Source organism: Miniopterus natalensis, chromosome X (genome assembly GCF_054644295.1).
Source record: "Miniopterus natalensis isolate mMinNat1 chromosome X, mMinNat1.hap1, whole genome shotgun sequence".
NCBI lineage: Eukaryota > Metazoa > Chordata > Mammalia > Chiroptera > Miniopteridae > Miniopterus > Miniopterus natalensis.
In genome coordinates, this window is record NC_142103.1 from 93,291,003 (window position 1) to 93,310,087 (window position 19,085).

A 19,085-nucleotide genomic window follows, 5' to 3' on the forward strand; every position below is an offset into this window, starting at 1 on the left:
TACACACTGTCTTGCCCAGAGGCCCCACTTCCAGTGGCTTTCAAAGGAGGATCCCTGGACCAGCAGTAGGAGTGTGAGCTGGGAACTTGTTAGAAAACAAACTCTTGGACCCCACCCCAGACCTACAGCATCAGGAACTGGGGGTGAGGTCTGGCAAGCTATGAGGGTTTTACAGATATAGCCACAAATTCTTTGATATTCCTCCCCTCAAGGGATTTAGTCGTACTTGCTTCTAAGAATGGTCAGAGTGATGAGATCTCGCTTCAAAGAGTAGGTTATAAAACAACTTCGGTCCTACAAAATACCTGACCAGCAATTCCTCAGAACTATCAAGGTCATTAAAAATAAGGAAACTATCACAGCCAAGAGAAGCCTAAGAAAACATGTCGACTAAATATAAGGTGCTATCGTGGATGGGATTCTGGAACAGATAGAAGGACATTACATAAAAACTAAGAAATTCCGAATAAAGGATGGACTTTGAACCAAATTTGTTTAATAGTCATGTATCAGCATTTGTTCCTGAATTGTAACAAATGTACCAAGTTAATTCAAGTATGGGAACTTGTGTACTATCTTCTCAATTTTGCTCTAAATGTGAAACTGTTCTAAAAAATTAAGTCAATTCTACAATAGGCTATTGTTGGTTATAGTCATGTTGCACATTACACCCCCAGAACTTATTTATCTTATAACGGAGAGGTTTAAAAGTTGCTAAGAGAGCAGATCTTAAAAGTTGTCATCACAAGGGAAAAAATATTTGTAACTATGGGAGCTGATGGATGTTAACCAAATTTATTGTGGTAATCATTTCACAGTATATATAGGGTGTCACCAAAAAATGTACTTGCACACTTTGAATAATCATAAAGGCAGTGTTTATTAAAATACATTTCATTTTCAAAATTGAGCTATCAGCTGTTAAAGTGTATATACATTGTGGTAGGGCACCCTATATATCTATCAAATCATTATGGTGTACACTTTAAACTTATACAGCGTTACATATCAATTATATCTCGGTAAAACTGGGAAAAATCAGTACCTTTTGACTGCAACATAAAATATATTCAAATAATATAATGAAAAAATATTATATCAATAAAAATATTTTATAACCACAGAATAACTGCTGAACCTTTAAAGGACAAGTATTACAAAACCGATAGTAATAAAGTGAACATTTAAATAAAGACTATGGCTTCCGACTTGAGTTTCATATCCTCTGTCTTTTGTTCTGTCTCAGAAGCCACCTGTCCTGCTGCGAAGCAGCTCTGTGGAGAAGCCCACAAGAGTGAGCTCGGGCTCTTGCATCTCGGCCACCAATAGGCCATCGGGGCTGAGGAAGACCCAGAAACTTCGGGCGCGTGAGCCAGGGCCCGGCTGCACTGGCAGGCGCAGGAAGCCCCGGGAGGCCGCGGTCACGCTGGTGGCTCGCGTCATCACGGGCTCAGCTTTGACAGGTCTCCCCCAGGTTCCTGTGGGACAGCTGCTGCCAGGCGTGACCACGTAACGAGGAATCAGAGCTTCTGCCCAACTGTCAACCTTGATAAACTGTGGACCTTGGTCAGGGAGCAGACACGTGAATGCTGCCAAAAACAAGGCTGGAGCTGCTCCTATCGCTGACGTGGTGCCATCCGGCCGCGACAGAGTCCGGGGGAGGGAAAAGTGCCACCGCAGCCTGCGGCTGCCAAGGCCAAGTTCTCAGCAGGAGAGATGGGAGAAGATTAAGGGTGTTGGCGGGGCCTGTATCCTGGTAACTCGAAGCCGCGGGGAGGGAAGTTCATTACATACAAGTGCTTTTGAATTAAAAAAACAGAAAAGAGTGAGCTCGGAAGCAGGCCCCTTTGGAAGCAGGGCCCTCCCCTGTCCTGCACCTTGACTATAGCGCCGTGAGAGCGGGACCCTGGGCCAGAGCACTCAGCCCAGCGCCTCCCGGGCTCCTGGCCCAGGGAACTGAGTTTGCTGCAAGGAGCGGCGGCTGCCCGATGCTGAGGCCTTGCTGGTCGGCTCCGCAGGACAGTGAGCTCACTCTGACGCGCACTCGGGCGAGGAGGGCCGCCCTGCCCCACGCGCTCTAATCCGGCTCCCGGGGCCTTCCAGCCGACGCCTGGGCCCTCGGCACACTCGGCCCTTAGACGGCGGGGGAGGCCTTTCCTGACCGCGACGGTGATCGTCCCCCTGGCCACGCGGTTTCCCGATTCTCCGCGCTTCCCGCTGCTCCACTCGAAACACTGGTATAAGTGGATTAATTCCTCTGTTCCTCTGACCGCCGGGCCCCAGTCAGGCTTCCTCACTGCCTCATCCCCACTGTCCAGCGTGCGTACCAGTCGCTATTTAGGTTCACAATAAATATTATAAATACTTATCAGATAAATGAAAACCACCGCCGCCACCAAAGCCTACCCCACACTGCATTCCTTCCCATCAGCTCTCGGTGGAGAGCAAAGGCCAGGCAGCCTTCTGAGTGATGCAAGCCATAATGGAAACTTTATTAATTCATAATCTCATCAAACCAAAAGCCCAAATCCAAAGTGGAGTGGGACATATGCGGGGAAAACATCACCCCTGACTCCAGGCCTCCTGACTCTCAATTCTGTGTTCTAGCATAATACCAGCCTGCATTTTTTTAAAAAATAGACTTAATTATTTAAAAGAATTCACAGAAAAACTGAGTTGAGAGTACAAGGAGTTCCTGCATACCCCCATGTCCACCACAGCCTCCCCCCCATCACCATCTGCACCAGAGCCGTACATTTGTGACAATCAGCGAACCTACATTGACACATCCACACTTAACATTCCCTCCTGGTGTGGCACATACTAGGGGTTTGGACAAATGTTTAATGATATATACCCACGATTAGGGTATCACACAGGATAGTCTCGCTGCCCAAAAGCCCTCTGTGCTCGGCCTGTACACTGCTCCCACCAGACCCCGGCAATCACTGATCTTTTCACTGCCTGCCTACTTTTGTCTTTTCCAGAAGTCTTATAGTTGAGATCGCCCAGTATGTAGCCTCTTCAGTTTGGCCTCTTTTGCTTTGCCATGTGCAGTAAAGTTTCTTCCATGTCTTCTGTGGCTCAGAGAGCTCATTTATTTTTAGGTCTGAATAATATTTCATTGTCTGGATGTACCATAGCTTGTTTATTCATTCAATTGCTTCCAAGACTCATTCACTTTTTTATTTTAAGAGTGGGATTTGAGAGTGTGAAGATGAGTGAACTAGAGGAGCGAGGGTTACTTAATAAAGTTTTACTAAATTTATCTTTCATCAGATATGTGTGTGCTTGATGTGAAGCAGTAGCTCTACTCTCCCAGGTGCCCCGATTCTTGATTTTTTTGAGCAAACTATTTTGGATGGTGCAAATCCTCTCGAAGTCCATTCATACTGGTCCTTTCATTTCTAATTAAGGAGGGTTTCCAGTCTTAGCACTTTCTTCCTCCCCAAAGGAGGTCAGAAAAAAATTTTAAGTACAGAGAAGGTGTAGCAGGGTAATTTATTGAGAAAGTAAATCTGTGATTTGTTTTTGCTGCTCTTGAGGGAGCAAAAGAAAGGGGTAGCTGATCTTCCCCCACCTACGAGACAACGGAGGGAGTCTTTGGGTGTGGGCTTAGGACTGCTGTGCCTTGGGGATTTCATCAGCTGTGTTTGTATAGCTGGGTGCTTTGGTTTCTAGGGCGGAAAACAGAAGTTGGAAGGGATAGGAGACATTTTAGTCATCTCTATAAATTCATTCCCACTTCCATTGGCAACTATGTTTACTTCCCGTGCAGTACATTTGTGCTTTGGGGGGGGGGGGGGGGATAGCCCACTTTAGTTGCAGATCTATCTCTCAATCTAAAGACTAATGAGCTTAATTCTGACCACTGGCCATGGCTCTTGGTGCAGGGATGGGCATATGGGAAAGAAGGAGACATTTCCTAGGGGCATCTGTGAAAGAAACTTGCTTGCTATTATGAGGAAGCTTCTGGAAGAATCAGCCTCTCTGTCCCTCTCTGTCTGTGTCTGTCTGTCTCTCTCTCTTCTTTCTGTCTTTCTGCCCTCTCTCCATCTCTGAATGTACACAAGAAAGCATGTAGCGTCAGTTGACAACCATCTAGCACCAGGCTGAAGCTGACTGTGCGGAAAATAGAGCAGACATGGGAAGAAACTGAGTCCTCGATGATGTTGTCAAGCGACTGAATCAGACCAACCCTGAAACCTCCCCTGCACTTGCAGTTACAGGCCCGTGCAGCTCCTTCAAGGGGTAGGCCAGCTTGGGTCGATACGCATTGCGTAGGGTCGAATGTAGCCTAATTCCCACCAAGCTTTCTCCAGACTCCCCGAACATGCGCACGGGAAGCAGCCCCGTGATGGCCGCTGTTGGGCGTTTTGTCAGCTGTGCATGTGGGAATCCAAGCCAAGATTTAATTTCATTTTAAAAAATATAGCAAGGTAATGTTTCTGGTGCCCAAGTGTTATGGAATAAAATTACATCCTATGATATCCAGAAGAAGGGAAACAGTAATAGAGACTAATTACATAAATCCTGGCACGTGCACTCAATGGACCATTGTATTGTCATTAAAAATATATTATGGGAGCCCGGCCAGCTTAGCTCAGCGGGTGAGCGTCGACCTATGAACAAGGAGGTCTCGGTTCGATTCCCGGTCAGGGCACAGGCCCGGGTTGCGGGCTCGATCCCCAGCAGGGGGCGTGCGGGAGGCAGCCGATCAATGACTCTCATCATTGATGTTTCTATCTCTCCCTCTCCCTTCCTCTCTCTGAAATCAATAAAACCTTATTTTAAAAATATATATTATGGAGAAGGCCTGGGGGATGGATACTGGGTGGAGGGGATCAATGAAGGGGGGACATCTGTAATACTTTCAACAATAAAGATAAATTTAGAAAAAAGAAAACTGTAATTATAAAAATGGATATTATATGAAGTCTATTTGAGAACATGGAAATGCAAACATTATAAGTTTGTAAAAGTGAGATACAAAATTATGTATTAAATTTGAGCTCAGCTATGAAGAGATCACAGAAACTTTATAGAAAAAAAGTCTGGAAGAAAACAGCAAAATGCCAACAACACAAGAACCACTAAAGAGTGCTTTGAGTGATACCATGGTTAGACTGACATTTAGGAAACCCTTGGAGTCCTTGGGTGGGAGTGAGTTCCAAAAATATGAACCAAAGATAGATAACATGAATGGCCTTATTCAGCTCTCCTTTGCCCCAAAAGATGAAGGTTAATTATACAGAGCCTTGTCAGAGTCTACTGCTCTTCTGTTTTTATCCAAAACTGATCTTATCAGTTTCTATTAATATTTACTTAGAACCCATAACTAACTGAGCATAAACCATTATTTGCAGTGGACTCTGACATCTAAGGTGCCACCTATTATCGGGGAAACTTAGTGTTTCTTACATCAGCAAGTCCAAGACAGCCGTCACCCATCCAAGCTGTTTGCAAAGGGGCAGCCTCCTCGCCACCCGACCATCATGACTACCAACAGCAAACCTGACAGCAAACTTGTCAGTTCCCAAGCCCCTAAGATTTCCATCAGCGAGGAGTGTGTAGCCACCAGGAAGGCCTCTCCCCACGGGCCACTGGAATTTTGCTGTCACCTTCCCCCTCCCTCTACATACCCTAACTTTCTGAAGGCTTGAGAGTTTTGACGAAAAGAAAAACAGCCATTTCTCACAGAGATTGGGGTGCCTGCTCTAAGATACTCGGTTTCATGTTCTATCCGAGGTCTGAGACAACCATAAATTAGTGATATCAGAGGAACAGGACTGGGCCAAGCACTTCCCCAATTTGAAATGTGTGCTTGAATAGAATTGAAAAGGACAGATCTCGAAATTTAAAGAGATTCAATCCCACTAGAAGAGCTAAGGCTGCACTGGCCACGTGGGGCTTATGAGCACTTGAAAGGTGCTGGCCCAAACAGATGTGTTATCAGCATAAAATTCATGCTGGAGTTCACAGACTTAGTGTGAAAAAAGAAAAATAAAAACTCTCTTATTGCTCATTTTTATATTGATTACATGTTGAAATGATAACATTTTGATATATTGGTTAAGTTGGTTAAGTCAAATACAAGGGCGGGCAATCATCATAACCTGCATGTAAACCTACTTTTGCCCACCCAGGATATTATTAATATTAATTTCAGCTGGTTCTTTTACCCTTTTTTGTGGGGCTCACAGTACATTTCTATTGGATGGTTCTGTGCTCGATATATTGCAGGGTGTCCCTTATACTCCTGTTTATATAGAAAAAGAAGCTAAGATTTGCTGCTGGGCTTCTTTGTGCCAGAGCTGGGTTAGGCGCAGTCATCCTGCAAAGCACACATGAGCAACCCATTTACAGATGAGAAAACTGAGGCTCAAAGAAGTTATGTAACTTGCCCGAGGCCAGCTACTGAAGTACGGCAGAGCCAGTAAATGTAACACTGGATAATTGCTGAGGGTGTCATTCAGTTGCCGAGGCTTTTCTCTCTGCCACGACTTGCAACCCCAAACAAGCAGAAGAAGTGATGCCTCCAAAATGGGAGGAGACCTGTCCCCCAAAATTGAAATTGCTTCCCACGGACAAGCCTCATTAAAAAAATAAAACTTGCCCTGGCCGGCGTGGCTCAGTGGTTAGAGCATCGGCCCACGCACTACTAAAGGGTCGCAGGTTCAATTCCCGGGCAAGGGGCACGTATCTGGGTTGCAGGTTTAATTCCGGCCCTGGTTGGGGTGCATGTGGGAGGCAACCAATCGATGTGTCTCTCTCACGTCGATGTTTATCTCTCTCCTCCTCCCCCTTCCACTGTCTCTAAAAAATCAATGGAAAAGTTTTCCTCGGGTAAGGATTGATAACAACAACAAAACCCCCTCTACTTCCCTAGCCCTTGATGCCAAGTTAACAAGCATGACTGGTGAGGAGTGATATAGTATCGCCTCACTTTTCATGTAACCATAACTCGGAAAGAGGTTTTGGGTGGGTGCTGTTGAAGAGCTAGACTTGCCCCACTCAAAACCAAGGTTCCTGTTACGTATTTGCCTATAGTTTGAGATGCAGTAGGAAGAAAAAGTTGCCAGTTAGCCCTATGACTTCCCTTTTGCAGAGCATCTTGATGGGTTTGGAGATGCAAGTTTGGGGTTGGAGCTGTGGAGAGATGGATATGCCCCCCCCCATTGATCTTGGCAGGGAGAGGGAGCAGACTGAAGGGAAAATCGGAGGGGGTGGGGTGGGGTGGGGTGGCGGGTCTCGAAGAAGGGCTGAGGGTAAAGTACAGCACAGGGAATATAGTCAATAATATAGTAATAACTATGTACGCTGCCAGCTGGCTACTGGAAATATCAGGGAACCACTTTATAAAGTATATGTTTGTCTAATCACTATGCTGTACACCTGAAACTAATACCAAATAATACTGAATGCAGATTGTAATTGAAAAATGAAGTTTTTAAAGGGCTGAGGGTGTGCCGCCCCTGTCCTCTCCCTCCCCACCGATTTTGTAACCGGGACTTCATTCCCAAATGTTTGCTTGGGGGTGATTTTTCCTGGCTTGGGGGTGATTTTTCCTGGCGGATCCTGGTGAAGGAGCTGTGCCGTTCACAGCAGCTGTGCAGAGGGGAGAGCCGAGTGGCAGGGTCGCTAGGAGAACACAGATCAAGCAGAGATCCCGGGGACTGCTGGGGACTGTGATGAACTGTGGGATCTGAGGGTGCGGTGGGGACATGCAAAGGAGAGAATGGGAGCAGGGCAGGACACTTAAGCTCAGGCCCTGGGGGCCCCTATCTCACAACTGGGTGACATATAATACCAGATTATTGGTGAAAGCACCTAGATGAGCTCCTACTTTCAGTGCTCAAAACTGGCTCTTCCAGCCCTGGCAGGTTTGCTCAGTGGTTAGAGCATCGGCCTGAGACTGAAGGGTCCTGGGTTCGATTCCGGCCAAGGGCAGCACTTCGGTTGCAGGCACGATCCCCAGCCCAGGTCAGGAGGCAACCAATAGATGTTTCTCTTTCACATCAACGTTCCTCTCTCTCCCTTCCACTCTCTCTGAAAAGCAATGGAAAAAATATCCTGGGATATTTAAAAAAAGCACACAACAAAACCACACACACAAAAACTGGCTCTTCTGTGTTCAAGCTAAAAGTGTCACCATTAGCATCTTAGATGTGAAGTTAGCTTGGGCTTTTCCCCAAAGCAGACCATGTGCAAGTCGCTTATTTGTGAGATGCTGCCAAAAAACAACACAAGGGGTGCAGGGAAGCCAGTCAACTTGCAATGGGGCAAGTTGCCCGCAGGTAACTGCAGCTTCATCCCCCTGGGGAACTCTTGGACGCTCCAGACACACGGTGGGTTCTCCTAGCCGGAGAGGCAAGGGAGCCGGGATGCCTGTCCACCATTCCTGTGGGAGTAGGGGGCTGGGAGTTGCACCTGGGGGGGCGAGGCATTTCCCTAGCACTTTCGGCCTGCTGTGTGCACTACCCAGAATTGTTTCCTTCTCTGGCTTTTATAAAAAAATTTATCACACACAGATGTATGCTTCGATTATTTCATTTCTATTGTTTGGAACTTCATAATAAGAGTACTGTGCTGTAAGAAGCCTTCTGGAACTAGCTTTCTGCACTCAGTATTATATTACGAATGTTTATTTATGCTACATGTGTAGCCATAGGGGCCATTTAGGTCCTTTCTTGTTTTTTCATCTGTGTGTGTGTGTCTCCTTCCTTCCATCTTTATATTTAGTTAGTTGTTACTATAAATAGTAACCAGTGCTGATGTGAATGTTATTTTTGGACAGGCTTATAGATTCAGTACAGATCATGCAAATCAATTAAACCAATTTATACTCCCACGGATGAATAGAGATTTTGTTAATCCACACCTTCCTCTTCAAAATGGGATTGTCAGACAGCTTCACAGAATGCTTTAGTTTTTGGTTTGGGCGTTGGGTTCATGGGTGTTTGTATTATTTATGTATTTATTTTAAAAGAGAGTCATGCATGGACCTGTGTATCTTGAGTCCAGGATTATTATTAATTCAATTTTATATAACTACCGAACCCCTTTGAAAATAGTACAGTCGGAACATACTGACCAAGTTCTAGAAAAGTATGCTATCAAGTTCCATGAACGCCTCAGCCCAATCAGGGGCTCAAAGGCCCAGCCTCACTGCAGACACCATTCTGAGCTGGGCAGTATCATTCTTTCTCCAGAGATCCCTTCTCTTCCCTCTGCCTCCATCTGACCTGTACCATCCTACTGGGCCTGAAAAGTTCTTGCTTCTCATAGTTTCCCTTCCCAACAAAACATAACTCATCAGTGTCCCGTTCCCTTAAGACTGTGTTCTTTCCTTTTTTTTTTTTTTTTTTAAATATACCTTTATTGATTTCAGAGAGAGGAAAGGAGAAGCATAGAGAGAGATAGAAACATCAATGATGAGAGAGTCATTGATGGAGCCCGCAACCCGAGCATATGCCCTGACCGGGAATCGAACCCTGATCGCCTGGATCCTAGGTCAATGCTCAACCACTGAGCCACGCCCGGCCGGGCAAGACTATGTTCTTTCCTAGCAGTAGCTCCAAGTACAACATTTAGGCACCATGGCCAAGGAGTTGGGTTGATCGTTTTGGTTGCTGCAGACCTTTAGGATTCCCCATGACCCCAGGCCAGGCCATCACCTGTCCCTGCTGAGGTGTAGGATCGGCCCCAAATACTGGTAGTCCCCATTTGGTCACCCCGCAAGGCCAGGCAGTGCCATGCTATCTACTGTCTATGTGTCTTAGGTGAGTTATCTCACCTCTCTGAGCTTTGGTTTTCTCATGGCAAGATGGGAGTGCTAAAGCCGCCCCCAAAGGTTTGCTGTGAGACCTGGAGATGGTACCCTCCTGGCCTCAGGAAGCTTTCAGTTACGGGGGCCGCTGCTGTTTCGATACATTCAAACACGACAGCATAGCCTAGTAGACACCTGACCTTGAAGTTCCAGGCCTACATCTGCCACAAACTAGCTCTGTGGTTTGGGGAAAATTGCTTCATCTCTCCATGCCCAGTTCCTCATATGTAAAGTGAGAGGGCTGGACTTCAGCTGATCTCTAAAAAGGAGATCATGAGTCTATGAGAAGAACCCTGACTACAGTACTCAATTATTTATCGATGGCAGTGTAGTCGCCCGCGGCTATCATTCCGCAAGTACTAACTTATTCAACAGATCCCAAGGGAAGAGCTAGGCCAAGCCCTTTCCCGAAAAATGAGAGAAAATAATTTTGTTTTACTTAAGAGGATCATTTCCAAATCTGAAGGGCAAAGGAAATAGTGCAGGGGGGAATAACTACCCCTAAATTGACAAAAAAAAAGCAAAAAAAAAAAAAAGCTGTGTTTGTGTTCAAAGTCAAGTGCAGAACTCTGATACTACGCTCCAATTACTCCAATGATTTTTTCAGCACTCGAGCGGATTTCATAAACCAGAGCTGTATTCTGTTTCTCCTTGCATAACTCCTTGTATAACCCTTTTGTTCCTGTCTGCCTTTCCCTCCAAGTGACTTCATCCTTTCACTGTGTTTCTTCCTTCGCAGCGTTCCTGTTGTCGCTCTGGTTTCGGTGAGAGTCACTTTTGTCCTGGGTAAGTTTTATTTGGCAGCATGGCCTGAGGAACACCTGTTCCCTTTCCAGGCCTGTGCCCAGCTGCCTCCTCGTCAGGGCCCCAGGGTTCCACCTGAATTAGATGTAAGCTGAAGTTCAGCAGGCAAAGAAAGCACAGGAATCTTTTCTCTTCCCATTATTTAAGCCTTTGAGCCGGGGCAACTCTTTTGGCTTTTCCAGAGACTTACTGTCCTCACCTTAAACTTCTACTTAACAGCCTGCTGTCCTTTGTCACAGGACTGGCCCCGTTCCTGATGCACACGGCATACACACTGGATAAGAAACAGTTGCAATGAAATGTTGAGTAATTCGGACTCCCTGGAGCCACAAAATCTCTCCAGTAACCCCAGGAGAACGAAAGGAAGAGAGAGAAGCAGAGGGTGAGTTCATGGTTCAAGTCTCAGAATAACCAAGACCGGAGCCCAAGAGGAAAGCACCCTATTGAGTCCTCCTGTATTAGTTGCTGCTGTAACGAATGGCCATAAACTTAGGGGCATAATACAACACAAATTTATTCTTTTACAGCTCTCAAGGTCAAAAGTCCTGTAATCAAGGAGTCAGCAGGGGTACATCCTTCTGGAAGCTCTAAAGGAGAAGCCATTGCCTCACCTTTCCCAACTTCTAGAGGCGGCCTGCATTCCGTGGCTCTTGGCCTTGCACCAGTCCGATCTCTGCTTCCATCACCACATCTCCTTCTGACACCCCTGCCTCCCTCCTGCAAGAACCCTGGCGATTACACTGGGCCCTTCTGGATAATCCAGGATCATCTCCCTACCTTCATCCTTAATCCCCATGTGACCCTTAATCATATCTGCACAGTCCCTTCACCCAGGTGGGGGGACACAGTCATAGGTTCCTGGAATTAGGATGTCAACATCTTGGGGGGAGGGGATATTATTCAGCCTACACACCTCCCATGCCCAGGAGCATAAAAGTTTTGCAAAGTTTTCTGGAACAAATCCTGAACTCTGCTACAAAATGTCATACACCACCTTACTCCACACACATCACAGCACTGCCCACATCACAACTCTTTCTCCTAGATGCTTTTGTAAATCCGTTTCGATTAGCCGGTCCTCGAGTGTGCATGGATACTCCGTAGTGTCCACATACACATGTCCGGGTCGCTGTCCCCGCGGTGAGGATGGCAGAGCCGTGGACCGGGGTGGGGCAGTGACGGGGCCTCACCTTGTTTGATGCGAGTGTACTCTCCCAACTCCAAGGCTCCCTCGCAAGCTCTCACCTTGTCCAGAAGCAGGCCGAGGGGGTAGCCACAAGGTGTCTCAGGTGGAAAAGCTTTAGCAAGAAGCCGCGGTGGAGCATCTGTAGATACATTCATAATTTGTCAAACAACGTTCAGAAAGTGCACACGTATTTGGCAATGAGTGTGGTAGCAAAAAAGGGTTTCATGACACAAATAATTTGCGTCTTAAACATGTGAGTTAATTGGTATGAATATTCTTAAGACTGAGAACGCCTGGTCCTCAAGTGCTACCTCCAGACGGGTCACCTCAGAGTTGGGGGGAGAAACTCTTGGCCCCAGGCACGGTCTTGCCTTGCAGTACAGCTGCCCTTATGTGCTTTTTCTGACAGTTGTGGAAATCAAACAGAAGATGTTGCTTCTGGCAGCACTGGATGTCCTAACTGGGAGTGAATCTCTTGTTCCCAACAGACATGATCTGGATTTTTGTGGAAGCAAAGACAGGTGTGTTTTCTCTCATGGCATCTTCTCTCCTTGCAGTAACCAATTCTCAGTTGTTTTTTTTAAATATATTGTTATTGATTTCAGAGAGAGGAAGGGAAAGGGAGAGAGAGATAGAAACATCAATGATGAGAGAGTCATCCTGCACGCCCCCTACTAGAGATCTAGCCCACAGCCCAGGCATGTGCCCTGACGAGGAATTGAACCGTGACCTCCTGGATCCTAGATCAATGCTCAACCGCTGAGCCACACCCAGCTGGGCCAATTCTCAGTTCTTTAATCCATGGTCCCATCTAGAGGTTACTGCTTTATGGATATTCTGCGGTTGTTGGGGTTTTGTTGTTGTTTTATGGTAATCCTTACCGAAGGATATTTTATCCATTGATTTTTAGAGAGAGTGGAAGGGAGGGGGAGAGAGTGAGAGAGAGAAACATTGATGTGAGAGAGACACATTGATTGGTTGCCTCTCACATGTGCCTGGATCGACTGGGGCCAGGGATTGAACCTGCAACCCAGGTATGTGCTCTTGACCGGGAATCAAACCTGCGACCTTTTTTTGCTGGGCCGATGCTCTAACTACTGAGAAAAACAGCCAGGGCTGGATATTCTGTTATTTCCAAGTCCTGGTTATTTTACCCATGGGATATTTCTAAGGGGACAAGAAGGAATTGAAAACACTTTTTCTATAGTCTTCTTACCTTTGTTTATTAAAATAAAAACATCACTACCAAGAACAGGTCTAGGCAAATTGTTCGAAGCCATCTATCCCTTATATGGGCACACCCTTAGTGTAATCTAGTCATGAAAGTTTAGAGCTTAGAAGATAGAGATCACCTGTCACTTCGTAGATGAGTAGCTGAGGTGTGGACACCTAAGGAAATCATTCGAGGACATACAGGTCAGGGCTGTTGACAGTTTCATAAGGCAATAAAAAGTATCAATCAAGATTCTACATACCCAGCTGATAACAGTCATAGACTCAGCTTCCCTGTAATAAATGCAGTCTTCATTGTTTTAAGGTTTTATAATAATTGAACCTGAACTAGGTCAAAGTTCACTTCACTCTATGAAAGAAAAGCTTACTAAGCAATTAATGGTGTAAAAAGATCATAGAACATATATGTACTTTACCTATTCCTAGGGGCAAACTGTTTAAAGGACATTGCCTTTAAATATATACAACTGCCCTTCTGATTTTAAAATCCTTAAAATAGGCCTTGCGGAACCTCAGTGAAGGGTCATTTTATTAATTATTTAATCCTCACTATATACTTGTGATTTTTAAAATTGTTCCTTTTAAACAATGAGCCTCAGCACTTTTATTGGTCCAGCCGGATTGCCCATCCCTTCTGCTGACTCAGGATTAGAAGGGTTTAACTACAGGGCTTCAAAGGGAATTGGAAATTGTGTGGCAAGGCCAACTCTGCCGAAACAACTGCCCCCATTCACCTGGAGTAAGTCTTGGACCCCTTTGCTTTGATGAGTAAGGAGAGTGGGGTGTTTAGGAATTTGTTTTCTCCACCAGTGCTAATGTACCGTTTTTCATGGCAATCCCTCCTAACACACACCAAGGATTTCTTCAGATGACAACTGTGAGGAGTCACTACCAGGCTCTAGGCCTTTCCGGAGAAGTCCTTTGTCTTCCTGCCCGCAGCCCACACACCATTACCCTAGGTAGCTGTTGTTCCCCAGCTCTCTGGAAAACAGTGAATGAGACAGGATTTTGTTTAAACTCTGAACCCCTAGCGAGACATTCAAGAGTAGTCCCCTAATTCTTTGTTAACTGCAAAATCTGATTCCTAGTGTGGAAAGTTCTTCCCCTCATTTAGGGCAGGGACTGTTATCCAATACTAGGTACTTGTCCAAAATCTGGCTTTGGGGTAGTTTCCTGTACTGAAAAGACATTTTTCCTGTTCTCTATGATTACAGTTGACCCCTGAGCAATATGGATTTGGACTGTGCGGGTCCACTTATACTTGGATGTTTTTTGGTAAATACAATAAATGTAATTTTCTCTTCCTCGTGATTTGATTGATTGATTCTGAGAAAGAGAGAGATTTGTTGTCCCACTTATTTCTGCATTCATTGGTTGATTCCTGTATGTGTCCTGACCAGGGATCAAACCCGCAACCTTGGCGTATTGGGATGACACTCTAACCAACTGAGCTACCCAGCAGGGCCCTTATGATTTCCTTAATAACATTTTTTTTTCTCTAGCTTACTTTATTGTAATATAGTATATAATACATATAACATACAAAATATGTGTTAATCAACAGTTTATGTTATTGGTATGGCTTCAGGTCAACAGTAGGCTATTAGTAGTTAAATTTCTGGGGGAGAGTCAAAAGTTATACATAGATTTTCAACTTGGGGGGTTGGTGCCCATATATCTCCTTCCTTCTTTCCTTGCACCTCAGATTGCCAGGTAAAATGCAGGACAGCCAGTGAAATTTGAATTCCAGATAAACAACAAATATATTTTTAGTACAAGAATGTCCCATGCACTGCTAGGAACATAGTCACACTTTTAAAACTTATTATCTGGAATTCAAAATTTACTGGGTATCCAGTATTAATTTATTTTTATTTTTTTTTGCTAAATCTGGCAACCCTCCATGATTCTCTTCTTCCGACTTTGTTTTGTTCTTTCTAAAGTTTCATTTTAATGGGCTCTCTTCCCAATTTCATGCTCTTCTTTAAGGACAGTTTTTTCCTCCCCGTCTGCTTTCATGCGGGGGGATTATGTTTTAGTGCTTTGGGATCGCGATGGTCAGCACCAGGCTTCCCTGCAAAGGGGCTCAGCTCTGTGTTATCAGTGAGATGTGAAGAGGGCCTGTCTGAAGCCCTCTCTTTGGGGGTTCTGCCCTCAGCAAGCACCCCTTTGACTTAAGCACTGCCTTCTCTAGCTGGGGCTTCCAACACACCCCAGCGAAACAGCAACACCGTGGGTTACTAACACCTTAACAGAAATGGCAGGAACGATTTAAAATTTCTATCTTCATCTACTTTTTAAAAGTAAACTCTTCTTTGGAAATCCAGTATGCATACAGAAGTGTTTCCAATTCATAAGGGCACAGCTGGGTGAATTTTCCCAAAGTGAACATACCCAAGTCACCAGCACCCAGATGAAGAAATATAACATTAGGGATGAAATCCTGTCACACGCAACGATATGGATGCATCTTGAGGATATGATGCTAAGAAAAGCAAACCAGGCACAAAAGGATAAATACTGAATGATTCCACGCACATGAGGTGTCTGAAATAATCAAATTCATAGGAATAGGAAGTAGAATGGTGGTCCCCAGGCCCTGGGAGGAGGGAGAATGGGGAGTTGGTGTTTAGTAGGTACAGTTTCAGTTTCGCAAGATGCAGGTGTTTTACAACAATGTGAATATACTTAACACTACTGAACTGCACACTTAGAAATGGTTAAGGTAATAAATGTTATTATATATATTTTACCACAATAAAAAATGAACTACATTACCAACTCCCCAGATGCCCTCATGTCCCTTCCCAGTCACTCCCCCTTGTCCAAGATAACCACTATTCTGCTCTCTAAAAAGAGCCCATCTGATTTTAAAAGATTCTAGGGTTAGTAAGAAAAAAAAAAAAGTTGATCAGATCCCTTTCTTCCTAATAGGGAGACTCCTTAAGATCAGAAAAAGAGCCCTGGCCAGGTGGCTCAGTTGGTTAGAGCATCTTCCCAATTCGCCAAGGTTGCGAGTTCAATCCCCAGTCGAGGCACATACAAGAATCAACCAATGAGCCCAGCCGGTGTGGCTCAGTGGTTGAGCCTCAACCTATGAACCAGGAGCTCACACAGTTCGATTCCCGGTCAGGGCACAGGCCCGGGTTGTGGGCTCCATCCCCAGTCAGGGGCCTGCAGGAGGCAGCCCATCCATGACTCTCATCATTGATGTTTCTCTCTCTCTCCCTCTCCCTTCCTCTCTCTGAAATCAATAAAATAAAATAAAAATTCTAAAAAAAATCAACCAAAGAATTCATAAATAAGTGGAACAACTAATCTCTCTCATCCATTTTTAAAAATCAGAAAAAGAATTCATCGTGCCTACCCCATTGCCTGGCATACAGTAGAAGTAGCTAAGAAAATGATTGCTAATTGCATGTTGACTGAAAGCCTTAGGCTTGTGGTTGTGGGAGGTGCTGAGGGAAGAAAGGGGCACCGAGGAAGGACAGGAAGGTGCTGGAAACAAAGCCAGCTACTTTGCGATGTTGCCAGAGGTTAACCCTGCGTACTCATTACAGGTTTATTCACTGATGATGCGTTTTTTTCTCGTTCACTGTGTTGACAACATGATCTGCAGGTTCATATTTGAATCCAGCTCGGAGTATATATTTATTTTTTTGTAACTATGTGCATAGCACTAACTGCTTATTTTCTTACCAGGGTGTTTATTGCCAAGATGCATGGCATGAGACGAAATAGATGCTTGCTAATGCCTACCTCCAAGTTTCTCAGCAGAAAATTCTAAACCCAAGGAAATTGGGGTTCACTTCATTTTACAACTGCCTTAAAGATTTGATCCACTGGACCTTGTGATTATGTCCTTATTCCAAGAAGCCACCAAATGTTCCGAGGTACAAATGACAAACCTGGAAGCACTGATCAAGATGATGGACAAAATTGTTATTTAATTTAGACTGTGAATGGCAGTGACTGGGGCAAAGTAGAAACAACTTTTTACAGTCTTGAAGCCAAGGGAATCTGACAGGCCACTCTTTGATGTCACATAGGAGGCAGGTACTCTGGGGGCCTTGGAAACAGAAATGGTATTGTTATATCATGCTAAGGATAGCTATTTAAATCTGTGGCCTCAGACTCAACGATCCCTTTTATAATATATATATTTAGTAGTCTCCCTGTACTAACTGAAAAGAAATTCATCGCTGATACCACATACCCCTATGTATCACTGTAAAATAATGTAATAGCCCAGCAGAAAGGAAAAATAAAGGAAAGTAATTTGAAATAAAATAATATGGCGATGCTAGAAGGCAAAAGCAAGTAGACAGATGCTTATACTAATCATAGCATCACTGTGAGTGACAGCTTGAGACACAGGCCGACACAGATGCGCTTGAGTGACGACAAATTACAAACCCTGTGCTGTCCGTTTGCTGGGACTTCCCAACATGGCAAACAACTCCAGGAAAGTTCTGAGCACAATCTAATGCCAGCATCCTTCAACTCATACTGTGCTTGCATTTCTGGGAAATCGGGCGCTATTTTCACCTATGTGACGGTTCAGCAGGACATGAGAAGGTCACTTGGAACATGGGACAATTTCCAATTCTAGCATCATTGGGCTTCACCCTTTAAATACCGATAATGCCCCCCAATCATTGCGACAGCCAAAAAATTAACACCATAGAATTCTGAAGCTCGCCCCCCAACTACCGCCTCCCATTTAGTGCCTCTGATATAGGATCACAACTTTTATTCGCAGAAGCATTTTTAAACTCTTAAAATATATCACCGATGCCCATTTATATGATGTTCTAGAACAGGCAAACCCATGTGGGAGGAAACCAGAGCAGGGAGGGACTGGCTGGAAGGAAGCCCAGGGGCCTTTTCTGAGGCGGCGGTTAAGTTCCTCTTGATAAGGTTGCACGGATGCGTGCACTTGTTAAGTCTCCTGAAACTAACTCCGCAGCCCCGTGCAGCTCGTTAGACAATTATGCCTTCATATAAAAGATACTAAAAGACAAATATACAGTGGTGCCTCCATTTTCTAATGTGACCCATTCCAGGAGACCATTCGAGCTCTGAAATGTTCGCAAACCGAGGGATCCGCAGCCCACAGCTGGGCCTCGGGATCTCGCCCTGAGCGGGAGCCGCGGGGCATGTTCGACTTCCGAGGCGGGTTCGAAAACCGGAGCATTGCCTTCCAGGTTTACAGCGCTCGTAACCCGAAATGCTCATCCAGGGAGACGTTGGGAAACCGGGGCGCCACTGTATATATCATCCATAAAAGGGTCCATACCCTCAGCAATTCCCCTACTTGTGATTCACATTTTTTTCACTTTTTTTTTCCCATTGAGTTTGAGAGAGAGTAGAAAGGAGGGCGGAAGAGGGAGGGGGAGAGAGAGACATGGATCTGAGAGAGACACATCAGTTGGTTGCCCCCCACACGCGCCCCAACTGGGGCGGGGATGGAGCCCGCAACCCAGGTACGTGCCCTTGTCGGGACTCGAACCTGCGCGACCCTTCTGTGCCCGGGCGGATGCTCTAACCACTGACCCACACTGGCCGGGGCCATGCTTTCACATTTTTAAAACGATTTTTTATCTTTGCTTTTCCAATCCCACCACAAAGGAGTTCCCTAAGATCTGAGTCAGTAAGAGCATCAAGAGAGTCAATAAATAAAATTACATAGTGGTTGTTTTCTTGGGAACACTTACTTAGTGTTTTAGTCATTAAAATAATAAGTTGACAAAGGGGGAAAGGAAGAACAAAACCCTGCAGGTTGTCTCATCAAGAGAGCAATTTAATGAGAAGGTGTCATACAGATCTAGGATAGAGGTAAATATTGTAATTATTGTTTTTGTTCCATTTTTTTGCAGTTATTCTGTTTAGTGCTTTTCGAAAATGTTCAGTAATTGTGAAAATACATTACTAGCAGCATCAATATAAATCACCTATCCTACAAATGCTCTCAGTTTGAGTGTCCAGAGCACCGCCCTCAGGTAGGGTTTGGGTTTCGTGTGTCTTGGAGTC

General features: G+C 45.0%; 2 pseudogenes; one reads left to right on the forward strand and one right to left on the reverse strand.

The window, feature by feature from the left end:
- Positions 1-383: 383 nt before the first annotated feature.
- LOC107534252 (large ribosomal subunit protein uL15 pseudogene) lies at positions 384-1,882 on the forward strand (annotated as a pseudogene).
- Positions 1,883-4,188: 2,306 nt separating this feature from the next.
- The window catches only part of LOC148090624 (transcription factor SPT20 homolog pseudogene), a 69,069-nt pseudogene continuing 54,172 nt past the window's right edge, over positions 4,189-19,085 (reverse strand).